Source organism: Tachypleus tridentatus, chromosome 7, assembly GCF_004210375.1.
Source record: "Tachypleus tridentatus isolate NWPU-2018 chromosome 7, ASM421037v1, whole genome shotgun sequence".
NCBI lineage: Eukaryota > Metazoa > Arthropoda > Merostomata > Xiphosura > Limulidae > Tachypleus > Tachypleus tridentatus.
The window spans coordinates 122,194,965-122,209,762 of record NC_134831.1 but is presented as its reverse complement, the minus strand read 5'-3'; the positions used below and the strand labels follow the sequence as shown (position 1 = coordinate 122,209,762).

The window sequence follows — 14,798 nt, the reverse complement described above, 5'->3', positions numbered from 1 at the left end:
TAAATATATAAAAGATACGTTGAAATTACTAATTTACTTAAATAAACGGATTTACAATCCCACGTTTACGTGTAATTGTCGTATAATCCGTACATTATAAAAATAGCATTAATAACAGCAAAGGATTGTTCAGAAACTAATTATTTTTGTGAAATTAATTGTGGTATTAATTTCGATTCCCAATGAACCAACACGAAATTCCAAGGATTTGTACTGCTGATTATTATAACTGACTTTTCCAAACTAAGTAAGACCAGGCATTCTTTGAAAAAGTTCAATAGCACAAGCTATATCATTTTAAATGTCCTTTTCATAAACAACTAGTTTAGCTGTAGTAACTAAAAATTAAACATGATTTTTGCAGAAAGTATTTTTACAGTGACGAAGGTAATGGGGAAGCATCTCACCACTATTATACGTTTCGTTCATTTCTATCTCGGCAATTTTCGTCTTCGTAATATCCTTGTGTGAAGCAAGAAACAACACTACTTCATGCTTTTCGTTTTTAATTGGAACAATGTCCAGAAGACACCAGAAAGGGATTCCTGGAAAGAGAAACACCAGAATTTAGACACGAGAATGTATATTACGTTAGACTTAAATCAACATATTTACTTTTAGCCTAGCCTAATTAATGTCTACCTTCGTAAGAGCCAGTTTTGATTTTACCAAAATATGTTAATATATATATATATATATACACAAACATAATTCCATTTATGAATTTAGTTACAGATCGAACACACCATTTTAATATAAACTCCAACTACAGGTTGTTTATTTGAATTTTTTTTAATATAAACAAAAACAGGTAAGTTACCCTTTTTCACGAGATGTCACGTGCAGTTACCCTGAAAACTTTTAACCCTTCGTAGCATATAAAGACTAGAATTAAAACCCAATAGTAAGAACTACGAACCAGTTCTTGTGTAGAATACCACTTCCAGTTTCAGTTCGGTTTTATTACACAGCGCCATCTCGATATTTTCTTTATCCTCTTTAGTGGTTTCAGATCCAAACAGAAAAGTGCACGCACAGCTTTTTTGCATGATCTGCGCCCTGGGGTAACCGGTCAGGTCACAGAATCCGTCAGAGCAGTACACGATCGGATATATCGAAGGAACTTGTGCATTTCCCAGCACAAAATTGCTGTCTATAAAGAAATAGAAACAGTTTACGTAACAAAAGGATTTATTGATATATTGTTGCCATGTGCAAACAGACATTACTGAATTCAATGATGGCCATGGAGTGTAACTAATAAAACCTTTACATCAAAGTGAATTTATCACTAAACCATTTTCTAGGTGGCTCACGGAAGAGAACAGAAAACGTTCAAATAATTTACTTAACGTAATCACTTACTCATAAGCAGTAAATATAATTTACGAGATACAAAAATGTTTAAATACATCTAAGGATACATCTGCTGAGGGTCAGTTGTACTTTATACGAGCGAGCATTCACGTTACGTTCTGCTCTTGGACGTACTTCCCCCGACATCAATTGTGGTCAAGCATATGATGTCGCCACATTCTATGTCGTAAAAGTTTCTGTGAAGGGCCAGTCTTTTGAAACATAAGCCTTTGAAAAACTTTTCACAGATTCTCCACTGAACATAAAAGTCCGTTACAAAAAACACGATTAATAATATCAAAAGCACAAATGTATCCTTTAACTGCGTGGAATGAAATTCCACTTCCTCTGTCTCTCCCATGAGACTAGCTATTGATTTTAAGGTGTGACTGTTGGCCTGTGAGCCTTTGTCAACTTTAAATCGTTGTCTATTATCTTGTTAACGGAACCCGAAAATACGCCAGTGGTCATATTTGGGTTAAGCCTCTCATGGTGGCTGAACGACAAAACTGCTGGCTTATGACACCTGAATAATCGAGTTTCCATATCTTGGGGTAGGAAGAAGTTCTTTGTGCTTGATAGCAACCAGGCAAGATTTTAAGTCCAAGGGCTTCTTTGTAATAGCCATATTCTTCACTTTTTTTGTATGAGGGCTGTACTCAGAGTTGACTTTTATAGTTCTTTCTCAGCTAGTTGCTTGCCTAAACATGCTGTTGGGCGATTTTTCCCATTTCGATGAAGAATAGTAAAATCTCCCTTTCTTGAAATGTTTTGTCCCTAGACTCTACGACTTTAAGAATCCCGTTACGCAAAACTGTCTTCTTTTGAAGGAGCTTTGAAACGTTTCCCCAAGCAATAATCTTTTTCTTGGCTGGATTACAATATCGATTTGGTTAGACAATTGTCGCGGACCAAATGTTGACAGTGCACCTGAGACGGCACAAAAATCATTATTATTACAGGGTTTTCATAAAAGATTATTGAATTGAAAAATAGAAAAATATTGAAGCTTGTCACAAGCTAACCATGACCTTACGACTTACAGAATGAATTGACCATTAGATCCCAGTTACGTTCCATTTAAAGGATGAACGTTGGCTTATGGAGGAACTGAAATAATTGCGGAAACACACAACGAATAAAAATACAAGGACAACAAATAACTAGATAACAAAGCAGTATCATAAAATGTAAGGAAGAAATGCTAATAAGTTATACAATGCACTGGTGTTTTGTAAGTGAGTTCTTTGTTTCACGCCTCCCAGTGCAACAGTGATATGTCTGCAGTCTCTTACTGCCAGAAATCTGGTTTCGATACTCGTGGTAGACAGAGCACAGATAGCCCAATTCTTCTGAGCCTGATAACAAACAACAATAGTCTTCGCTTTACCCATAGTATTTTCCTTCCGGAGGGTTAGCGCTAAGTTTATGAACTTAGCGTTAAAATTCCGTGATTAGATTGCTCACTGTGGACAGAATGAAGCTAAACAATTGTGCTGCTTTGCACTAAGAAAACAACACCGGCAACAACAAAAACAACAACCTGCTATATTGCTATCAATACAGTTTACTAAAGCAACATACTGTTCCAAGTGCTATATTCACTCCCAGTATTGATCCTTTCGACCTCAGTTTTTAAATAAAGACATTCAACCTCACAAACGTCCACATCGGAATTTTGGGCAGACCTAGTTATGACTGTGAATATCCTATTCACCTTTTTACAGTAAATATATTATTTTACCCCTTTCTCTGTGTCTTTAGGATCATTATCTTGCTGGAAGATGAATTCACGCTTAATGTGACGTCTTCATTATGAGCCATAACACTGCACAACAAAGTTTTTACTTCTTGAACATTGTTGGATGTTCCTTATAGATTTTTTGGCTGCTGATCACGAAAACCACTTCCAAATTTGCCCATCACGTACCGTTTCATCGAAATATTCAGTTTTGTCATGTTCACCAGAACATTGCTACAATGGAAAAACGATAACAGGACAACTGGAATCCGTCAATGCTTGCTGACACTGCAACGTGATGCACCTGACATTGAATACAAACGAAAATCATGTAAAAACTTTAAATTATGTTGAACGTAATAGCGTATTAGAAACATAAACGCGATTAAATACGTTATTGCCGGTAAACAGTTAACTGTCTATTTCTCAGAGTTCCTACGTGATGAAGCAAAACCAAAACTATATTTGTGCATACCCACCAGGTACCTGTCACAATCAGCAAAAACTTTTCAGGAAGCAAAACTTTAAAAAAAAAATTGTTGTGCAGTGCAATCTGCCTATTGGGGTCAGCAGTCGTAATGATATAAGTTCTGTACAGCTCACCAGTATTACTTGTTAAAATACAGCACTATACTTCTATTGACCTCAATCACCACCATGATATAATAATCTGATTCCTTTCCCTTTGGGGGATTTGAATTCCATTCATCCAATCGACGAATTGTTTACATCAAGAGAGTTCTAGATCTTAAAGAAATTCATACTGAGGAAATTAATTTAGAGTCTCAAGACGGCTCGTGTGGGTATTAAAACTTTAATTAAAACAAAGTACAAAATAACGTTTCGAATTTCTTAAGTTGTCTTCAAGTTAACAAAGAGTTAAGGTCTTCCACGTGAACCAAAAACCATCATGAGACTCCTAGAACAAAATGGCGATGAAAATGCTGTTGATTTTCGCCTAAATATTCGAACTTGTATTCACCTGTACAAAAAGACTTATTTTCAACTTTGTTCATTCCACTGTTTTTGTTGTTATGTTCAGTCCACTTACTTAGTTTAGTCGCTTCTTCTTAACAACTATTTTCGATCGGTCGCAAATCTGCTGAGACCACTTCATGATGATGTGTGTCTTACTGTTCTCGAGCTAATTTTCACACACCGGTATTTACAGCGAAGATTTGATGGTACGACCTGTACTTGACCATAATCTAACTTGTTAACAAAATACTCTGAGAAGCTTAACAAATACTTTTGGAACGTTTCAGTTTTCAAGTTTTGACGTTTCTACTGTTACACGTGCAATCTTCAGTGTCTTTGATAAAACTCTTACTGAAAGATGGAGCCTTTTCGCAATTTCTTTTTCATGGATTATTTTTCACTAACGGGCCCGGCATGGCCAAGCGTGTTAAGGCGTGCGACTCGTAATCTGAGGGTCGGGGGTTCGCGCCCCTCCATGCTCGCCCTCCCAGCCGTGGGGGTGTTATAATGCGACGGTCAATCCCACTATTCGTTGGTAAAAGAGTAGCCCAAGAGTTGGCGGTGGGTGGTGATGACTAGCTGCCTTCTCTCTAGTCTTACACTGCTAAATTAGGGACGGCTAGCACAGATAGCCCTCGAGTAGCTTTGTGGGAAATTCCAAAACAAACAAACAAACAAACAAATCTTTCACTAACTAAAACATCTGCTTTATACGTATTGTTATGCGACATTTCAAAACTGGCAGTCATAACTAGATTCACACTACTACTACTGGGTATGGTATGGCAGCCTGCACTAATGTATATAGCTTATTATGATATGGAACTTCCTGATTAGAACTAACCACAGAGTAAACTCTCAACTGTACTTTGTTGCGGTTCATTTTTCCTCATGATAAAGGAAGGGGCGTTTCAGTATTTCTTATCTGTTTATATTCTTTGTTTACAGTTTCCATACTAATTTGCCTCTTATACTATTTATTCCCAGCTTCCATAATTATAACCAAAACTGTATAAAATTTGTTTGCTTCAAACGTAATGGCGTCAAACGCAACATTAAATTATTTCTTTTAAAGTGTTAAAATGATAAATGTTGTCCCCTAAAACTAAAAATGGTCCAAGTCCGCCAAATCGAGGAAGAGATAAAAGTTTACCACCCTGCACAACACTGAATGAGTAAACCGAAGGTGTTTAAAATTTATTATGTTTTCAGGTACGAATCTTCGGGATTTTACATTTTATCGATTGTCAAAGTCTGAAATAAAAATTCTCTTTAATATGAATTCTCTCGGGTATTCGACTGCCATTCGTTACGATAAAAGTCGATCGACAAATTGTTTTCCTCACGAGAGTTCCAACTCCAATCGGAAATCGCTTTTGAGGAAATCAAATTAGACTCTCCCACGAGTTCAGTTTTAACCAACAACCATCAGGTGACTTTTAGAGCTACAAGATGAAACGTGGGTGTCGTATTTGAGTTATCTCGCTTCATTTGAAACTAGGGTTATTACGGTATTTTTTTTTTTTTTCAATCCAAGCATGCGGTGTAATACAGCAATAAAAAAAGAGTTTTAAGAAACTATGGTTCAGAGAAGTATTCGTCTCTTCCCTTTGTGCATAAGTTTCAAAATAAATGTTTCAAATGGACAATAAAAATTAATTCGGATCCTGATCACCATAAAAATGGTTTGATTTTGTTGTAGATAAACATATATTTTAGATTGACACAGTAACTTTATATATATATAGGTTTATTAAAACAAACCCCGTCAACCATATGTGAAAAGAAAAAGTCGAATGCTTGCAGTCGAATGATGCCATATGCCATCATGAGAACTGACCGTTACATTTAACACACGCAAAGCTATCAACACAAATCTCTGAAATTATTAGAAGTCAATTGACTAGTAATTTCAAAACATGTTGAAATCAAGCTCTGAAACAAGTTGTTGATTGGCCTAATGTTTAATTTTGCACTACGTTCTAACTGTTCTAGTTGATTTTGCAAGCATGAAAATAAAAAAAAACTTAGGATTAATACGAGAAATTAGGTTCCTTTATTTGTTTTAACACAAAGTTACACAATAGACTATCTACGGCTGTCTACCGCGGAGAATTGAGCCATAAATTTCAGTTTTATAAGGGACCAGAAAAATAAACAAATAATAAAACGAATTTTTATGACCAAGATGGAAGGTAAATATTTTTCTGCTATAGTACAATTATAAAACGACATTTTTTTTTTAAATAACAAAATAGAGCAGGTGAAATTTCATTAGCGAAAGAGAGTTATGACGATTTTAACATCATTGAGAGAAACCAATCAAAAACTGCTAAACCTTTCTTGATGTATTTATGTTTGTAAACCAAGCGGTTTATTAGTATAACAAACGAGAAGCAGGTCGATAAAGAAATATTTCTCACGCGTATTGGGATGTGACAATGATGCCAGAGAAACAAAATGTAGAACTGTTTCCTATTTGTATTTTTGGTACGAAAATATAAAACACGGCTCTGGTTACCACAGGAAATAAGTTAAGACTTATTTCACATTTTAATTAACTCAGATCTTCATATATGAGCGTTGTTCGTGCAACTTTCAAACAAAATAATTTTTCTGGTTGAAATTTATCATAACGAGTTAAAGTAATATTAGCAAACGATGTCAAAAATCAGTAATTAGTTAACTTATTAATTAATTTAATAATCGATTATTCCGTGTAGAAAAATTATCAAATAAACAATAACTTTCTGTAATAAACTATTCAATAATTTCTTATGCTGCATAATAAATTATTCAATGATTGGTAATAGTGTACAATAATCTGTCCGTTAATTTATTATGTTCTGTAACAAATACCTGAATAATTGATTGTGTTCTGTAATAGGTAGCTCAATAATTGATTGCGTTCTGTAATAGATAGCTCAATAATTGATTATGTTCTATAATAGATAGCTCAATAATTGATTGTGTTTTGTAATAAATAGCTCAATAATTAGTTAAAGTTTGTAGAAATTAAATCAATAACTGATTATGTTATGCAACAGCTAACTATAACAGTCTATTTCAAAACAACAACAATCATGAGTCGTATTTAACGTTAAGTGGTTTTGAAATCTGTTTCAGTTTAGCCAAGAACACGTTAGAATTTCGTAACGCAAGTTGTTCCTTAAATAACAGAAGCTGTACCTTACGTAACATAAGCTGCTTCAAACATAATAGAAGCTCTTCGTTAGATAACATAGGTTGTTAACTAAAAATATCTTCCTTACATAACAGAATCTTTTACATTTATAACAGGTGCTGTTCTTTAGATAACAGAAGTTGTTCCTTACATAACTGAAGATGTTCATTAGATAACATAAGTTGTTCCTTACATAAATGAAGTTATTCCTTGTATAACAGAAGCTGTTCATTAGACAACAGAAGTTGTTCCTTACGTAACTGAAGATGTTTGTTAGATAACATAAGCTGTTCTTACATAAATGGAGTTATTTCTTGTATAATAGAAGCTGTTCGTTACATAAGTTGTTTCTTGTATAACCTAAGCTGTTCCTTAGATAAGAGAAGCCGTTTATTACATAAGTTGTTACTCACACAACAGAAATTATTTCTTATATATCTGAAATTATTCCTTGTGTAACAAAAGATGTTTGTTATATAAAATATTGGTACAGGATTGAATGTATTATGCAAAGCTCTGAATTAGACTAAATGTTTTATATTTTATTTGAAACAATAGTAAATAAAAACTAGGCTTAAGGAAATGTTTTCTACTTAAAACTTCTGCGTACAGAACCAGTAACCAAGAAAAATGTGCATCGTTTCTATATAAACAAACACACCAATATGTGAACGATTTACTGAAACGATGTGTGTCTTAAGAAGTGTTGCACATAAAGAAAATTATATTAATTTCCTTAATGCTCTCATGTCCGGTTTGAACAAACAGCTTGACGCTTATATGATATTGTACATTTACGAAGATAATTAGGTAATTATTTACCATTACTGTGTAATATTGATAATCAAAATAAATCTAGGATAGAGACTGTTACAGGGGTTAAAGTTCATTGATTTAACAAGAGTCGACAGAAGCAAGGTAGGCTGGTGAATGATGAACGTATACCAGCAATTACTTTGCTTGTTTTCTAAACAAATTCAAAGCTCCAAATTTATTTTAAAGAAGATCTCGAAAAATAACAATTTTATTATTAGCAATAAGTAGCTTCTCTTTTGACTCTGTTATTTTTCCCCGTTAAATCATGAATAATTTGAAAAAAGAAAGGAATATAACGAGTTAATAAAAATATTTGTCCATATATCATCTCACGCAAGTTGAAAACAATCTTACAAAGTGAAGAAAGAAGGCTTAGTTTTATCTCGTATGTTCGGCTCTTGAGGACTGTGTTTCAAATTTTCTTTGAAATTCGTTGCATTTTCCACATCAGTCGTCTGAATCGAAAGGCTTTTAACGTCTAATGTTAAGCGAGAACAAAAAAACAAAACGTCAAATAACCTTTAAGCACCAGCTTATTTCTGCTAGATTTTCGACAAAGAGAATGTGACAGATATTGGATAAATGGAGATATGGCTTCAATAAAACTTGTGGTTAGTGTGGAATATGACGTCTTCCATTTATTGAAATCGTTTAAATAAAGCAATGTGTAAGTGAAGAATGGAAGAGAGTCTGGAAAAATAAAAATAATATAAGACGTAATTCAGAGGTAATCTGTGTTTTTATTTCGGGCGTTTCATCTGTAAGACTTTATTCAATCACATGAAAACAAACTTAAGAACGAAGCTTGGAACGTATAAATGTAATGTTATCAACAAAACAGGTCCAGCATGGCCAAGCGTGTTAAGGCGTTCGGCTGGTAATCCGAGAATCGCGGGTTCGAATCCCGGTCGCACCAAACAGGCTCCTCCTTTAAGCCGTGTGGGCGTTATAATGTGACGGTCAATCCCACTATTCGTTGGTAAAAGAGTAGCCCAAGAGTTGGCGGTGGGTGGTGATGACTAGCTGCCTTCCCTGCTAAATTAGGGACGACTAGTGCAGATAACCTCCAATAGTTTTGTGCAAAATTTTAAAAAAATCAACGAAACATCAAGAGACAAATATATTATTCTTGAGTTGAGGTGTTATGTAACCTTTATTTCTAAGAACCTTAACTAATATTAATATTGTTTCTAAGAACCTTAACTAATATTAATACTGTTTCTAAGAACCTTAACTAATATTAATACTGTTTCTAAGAACCTTAACTAATATTAATATTGTTTCTAAGAACCTTAACTAATATTAATATTGTTTTTAAGAACCTTAACTAATATTAATATTGTTTCTAAGAACCTTAACTAATATTAGTGTTGTTTATAAGAACCTTAACTAATATTAATATTGTTTCTAAGAACCTTAACTAATATTAATATTGATTTTTTAAGAACCTTAACTCCTTTGTCAGAAGAAGACATCAGAAACAGCATCGTTTTAATTGTTAAAGAAAACTCGGTTTTCGTATGGGTGATAGCTTCGACTTATTGTAAACTAACGCATTCGCTAAATGGAGACAGAGTCATATTTATTAATATTAAAATGTGTAATGGCTTGACTTGAGTCAAGCTTAGATAGTAGATTCTAGACGATTCGTTTGAAACCAAAAAAAAATAGAACATATTGTGTTATCACAAAAGAAAGTTTGATTTTGGAATTATCTTTAACGTAATTAATTTTATTTGTAGGAACATTCTGTATTTTACGTTTTGAAAAGCTCGTGTATGTACGTGAGAAATTACAGTTTTAATTAATAATACGCGGTCAGAAAACTACGTTATAGCTCCTGCTATACTGGCAGGTAACCCCCACTCGAATTTTTCTTAGAAACTCTAGAATTAAGAGTTGAATTAGTAGATGAGCGAAAAATAAATCTGCACCTTTACAATGTAAAAAAATAATAATAAATAATTTATTTTCATTTCTGTAATATCAACCACATGTAATTTATCTAATTTATGTTTCGATGTTTTGTGTGACAGATATTTTAATGAAATGCTGAAAAAAAAAGTGTTTTTATTTCTGTATAATTTGTTTGTTTGTTTTTTTGGAATTTCGCACAAAGCTACTCGAGGGCTATCTGTGCTAGCCGTCCCTAATTTAGCAGTGCAAGACTAGAGGGAAGGCAGCTAGTCATCACCACCCACCGCCAACTCGTGGGCTACTCTTTTACCAACGAATAGTGGGATTGACTGTCACATTATAACGCCCCCACGGCTGGGAGGGCGAGCATGTTTAGCGCGACGCGGGCGCGAACCCGCGACCCTCGGATTACGAGTCGCACGCCTTACGCGCTAGGCCATGCCGGGCCGATTTCTGTATAAACATGCAAAGAAGTCGCAGCGAATTAATAGGCGGTGAAGGGTTTAATACATTTTAAAGTTTCTTCAATCTAAACTTGTTCTATTGTCTACAAACAGCAATACAGTTGAAAGCAACTCACAATAGACAACTAACATAAACGTTTGTGAGTCGTAAGAACGTCTTAGAGAGCTCATTAACAGCCGAGATCTCCAATTACGTGTCTTCAAGACACAAATCGCTGAATGATTTATAATGATAACTGGAGAATAAATTTTATGATAAAAACGTGAGTTACAAGTACCAACCTTCTTGTCAGCGCACTATGTGATAACAATGCTGAAACTTCGGACTACCAGTTGAAATTGACGTTTCGCTGACTCATCAGTGGCGCAAGGTATCAAAGAAATGTTTACTCACAGTATTCTTAACGACATTTAAACCTATATGAAACATTTCCTGTGTAGTACGGTTCGATAGGTTTCAGTGCAGTTAATTAAAACGTGTAGAGGTGTTTCGTGAGACCTTAAGGATCTGTTCTGTGGAAGTATACTTCTGAGTATTAGAATATGTCTTTGTGTGTGTGTTGTGTTAATTGTCTCTTTGTCGCGGAGAATCGAACCCTGTATTTTAGCATTATACGTCCGTAAGCTTAACACTCACCACTGGGGATCCGCAGTATGAGGAACAAAAAACGTCATTTGCATGAGAAGAAACCTTATATATGAAGAACCTGTTCACTTCATTCCATCGGTTTGGTATATCATAGGTTTGATTCAATTTTAAAAGAATTATGTTGTTCGTGTTTTTTAACTATATATTTAAAAGTTGCACCGACCTCGCTATGAGCTAGCTTTGTTTTAAGTAACTAACGATTGAAAAAATTAATATTTAATTACAAAACTTATGAAAGGCCATGACGTATTATCACCTTCCCAAAGTTTCTCGTTTATCATCCTTATTAAGGTTTCCTCACCTCGCACACACACATAATTTCATTACGTTTGATATATATGTTGCTGAAAATTTTAAATTATTCAGATGTGGCTTCAGAATTCTAAAAACAAAAAAAAAACATGATGGCAAATTATTTATCATTCTAAAATGTAATAATTATTCCTACTTTAAGTATGGGGTAGCTTCTACAACAACGTTTGCTCGTTCTATCCCGAATCTAATTTTTGTAAGGCGAATGTCTACTAAGGTTCTAATGGCAGTTAACAGGCACCGTAACCAGTGGTATAGCACAGTAAAATTCACTTATATAAAGATTTTTAAAAAATCCAAACACCTCTTTTCTACTGTTGTTGACAGATTTTTTTTTTATTTTGTCGTCAGGCAGGAACCAGTTATACAACTTTTAATTTTGTTTTCGGAAGTAATTTTAGACGTGCGCGTTTTTTTAACTTCGAAAAATGGAAGAATTATCAAAATTAATCAGTGATGTCTGTATTGATATGTGAACAGACAGGCCAGTATTAAAGAAAAGGCCCGGCATGGCCAGGTGGGTTAAGGCATTCGACTCGTAATCTGAAGATCGCGGGATCGCATCCCCGTGGCACCAAACATGCTCGCCCTTTCAGCCGTAGGGGCGTTATAATGTGACGGTCAACCCCACTATTCGTTGGTAAAAGAGTAGCCCAAGAGTTGGCGGTGAGTGGTGATGACTAGCTGCCTTCCCTCTAGTCTTACACTGCTAAATTAGGGACGGCTAGCACAGATAGCCCTCGAGTAGCTTTGCGCGAAATTAAAAAAAAAATTAAAGTGAATGACGTAATAAAATATATGATATACAAATAATTTTTCTTTTAAAACTGCGGCGAGAAGGTACTATTTTTGTGTTCATAAATTTCTAAATCGTTATGTAGATTTTAGCGTCAAAAACGTTTTTAAGTGGAAAAAAAAGGAAGTATGACGTCACTCTTTTCTTTTAACCCTGGAAATATTTATTTAGAAATAACGAAGTTCATACCGGTATAAACTGAGAAAGGTAAGTCAGAATTAACACCTGGTTTTATTTCGCGATTGGAAAGGTATAAACATTTTAATATCCCACACCGAAAGGTGTTTGATAGGAAACGTGAAAAACAATGTTACATGAGTAAATCAAACTTTTTTATATTACATGAGTAAATCAGATTTTATGTTACATGAGTAAATCAGACTTTATGTTACATGAGTAAATCAGACTTTATTTGCAATTTTTTGTGAATTAAAAATAAAAAGTCGAAATGTGGATTATTATTATTTATTATTGTTATTACTATTTTGAACAACGGCCCTGTATGGCCAAGTAGTTAGGGTGCTCAAGTCGTGATCTCAGGGTCGTCGGTTCGAGTGCCCGTCACATCAAACATACTCGCCCTTTCAGTCGCGGGGGGCGTTATAACGTATCGGTTAATCCCACTATTCGTTGGTAAAAGAGTAGCCCAAGAGTTGGCGATGTGTGGTGATGACTAGCTGCCTTCCCTCTAGTTTTACACTAATAAATTAATGACAGCTGGCAGAGATGTCAAAAGTTCAAAAGAATAAGAAACGAAAATAATGTGCTGCAAAATGAGATGTGACGACAATGTTGTTGTTATTTCATATCAAACTATTGATGTGAATTCTTTTTATCAGAAATATGTTTTCAAAAATGATTCCACACTATGAATAGTTTGATTAGTTGAAATAAGCACAAAGCTACAACGTGGGCTATCTGCGCTCTGCCCAGCGCGGGTATCGAAACTCAGTTTCTACTACTGTAAGTCCGCAGACATACCGCTGTGCCCCTGGAGAGCAACAGTTTTAAATTATATAACACTGTTATGTTTATTATTATATCATATAATTAATAGAAAACAACCAATGTTAACAACAATTTTAAGCTATTACAAATTACGTTCATAATTAAAAAAGAATATAATAAGAACAACGGGAACGACAGTACAACCATAATGAACATTTCTCATTTTCTCATTAATCTCCGTTAATACAAGATGGAAAGGTAGTCACACTAATATTAGATTCCCATGACAAACATCCACAAGTACACTGGAGCAGCTTGAACGGTACATCACTTAATTAAAATCTTTGTTTGATGTTATCACGTGACAAGACAAGTTCAATAACCACAGTTAAAACCTTTCGTCTCTGAACGAAAGTAAATAATATTTCTTTCTATTTGATCAGCGCCACAAAATGCAATTTATAATAAAATTAATGTTAAAATTGAATTGGAGCCAGAGAACAGTGTTTGTTTGTTTTTGAATTTCTCAGGTCTATTTATGTCAGGTCCCTGTTTTAGTAGTGTAAGGCTAGAGAAAAGACACTTAGTTATCACTACCCACCGCCAACTCTTGAGCTACTCTTTTACCAACGAATAGTAGGATTGACCGTCACATTATAACGCTCCCACGGCTGAAAGGGCGAGCATATTTGGCGCGACGGAGATGCGAACCCGCAACCCTCAGATTACGATTCGCACGCCTTAACACGCTTGGCCGTGCCAGGCCTTTTCAGTCGTGTAAATAAAAATATATTTGCAGTAGGTTAGGCCTTGCTGTTTCACAGTCATGAGCTTGGAAGTGGTAAAACATAAAGTAATGTTAAAAAGTATTACCTTCTGAGTAAAATTTGTGTATGTTATTTGTTTTAATAAGGCTAAAGCTCGCATTACAGACACTCACTTTAGTATTATAGCGCACTGTATTAGTTACTATCTGACATTCTCACATCGCTTATATTACATGATGTCAAAAGATATGGGACTTAAGGAAATTAGATGAAGACGAAGTCATTCAAGAGTAACAGATTACATTAGCTACGCTAGGATCTTCATTTTCGTCGTAATTCTTTCTACTAATGCTAGATGTAGTTCTGCTGGTCTTATTTACTCAAGTCTTCCTACGCCGAAGAAAGAAGTGAAAGAAATAATCTAATTCTAGCACAGTTACTTAGAGTCTTACGATATAATAAAAGCTACTCAAGTTCAGGGTTAATTCTGATTACAGCTTCTTCAAGACGTTTTTTAGATTACTAGTAATATAAAGAAGCCAATAAACGACTTGTATATTTAACACAAAATTTCCACCGCTGGAAATCGAACCATAGCTTTATAATTGTAAATTTTAAAACTTATCGCTGACCAACCAAAAGGTGAAGGGGCAACTAATACGAGGATCAGTGGAACTACAATTTAAGGGTACTGGTATGTTCTGGGGGACTGGTATGCTCCGGAAGACTGGTATGCTTTGGAGGACTGGTGTGCTCTGGGGGACTGGTATGCTTTGAGGTACTGGTATGATATGGGGGACTGGTATGCTTTGGGGAACTGGTATGCTTTGGGGGACTGGTGTGCTTTAAGGGACTGGTATGCTCTGTGGG

At 34.9% G+C, this 14,798-nt stretch overlaps 1 pseudogene across 1 annotated transcript in view; it reads right to left on the bottom strand.

Moving 5' to 3' along the window:
* LOC143256514 (voltage-gated delayed rectifier potassium channel KCNH8-like) overlaps positions 1-14,798 on the bottom strand; it is a 91,701-nt pseudogene that overhangs the window by 38,552 nt on the left and 38,351 nt on the right. The window contains exons 2-3 of the transcript XR_013031393.1: positions 920-1,153; positions 408-545 (exon numbers count right to left, since the gene is read on the bottom strand). The product of XR_013031393.1 is annotated as a voltage-gated delayed rectifier potassium channel KCNH8-like (transcript). The remainder of the gene's footprint in view (positions 1-407; positions 546-919; positions 1,154-14,798) is intronic.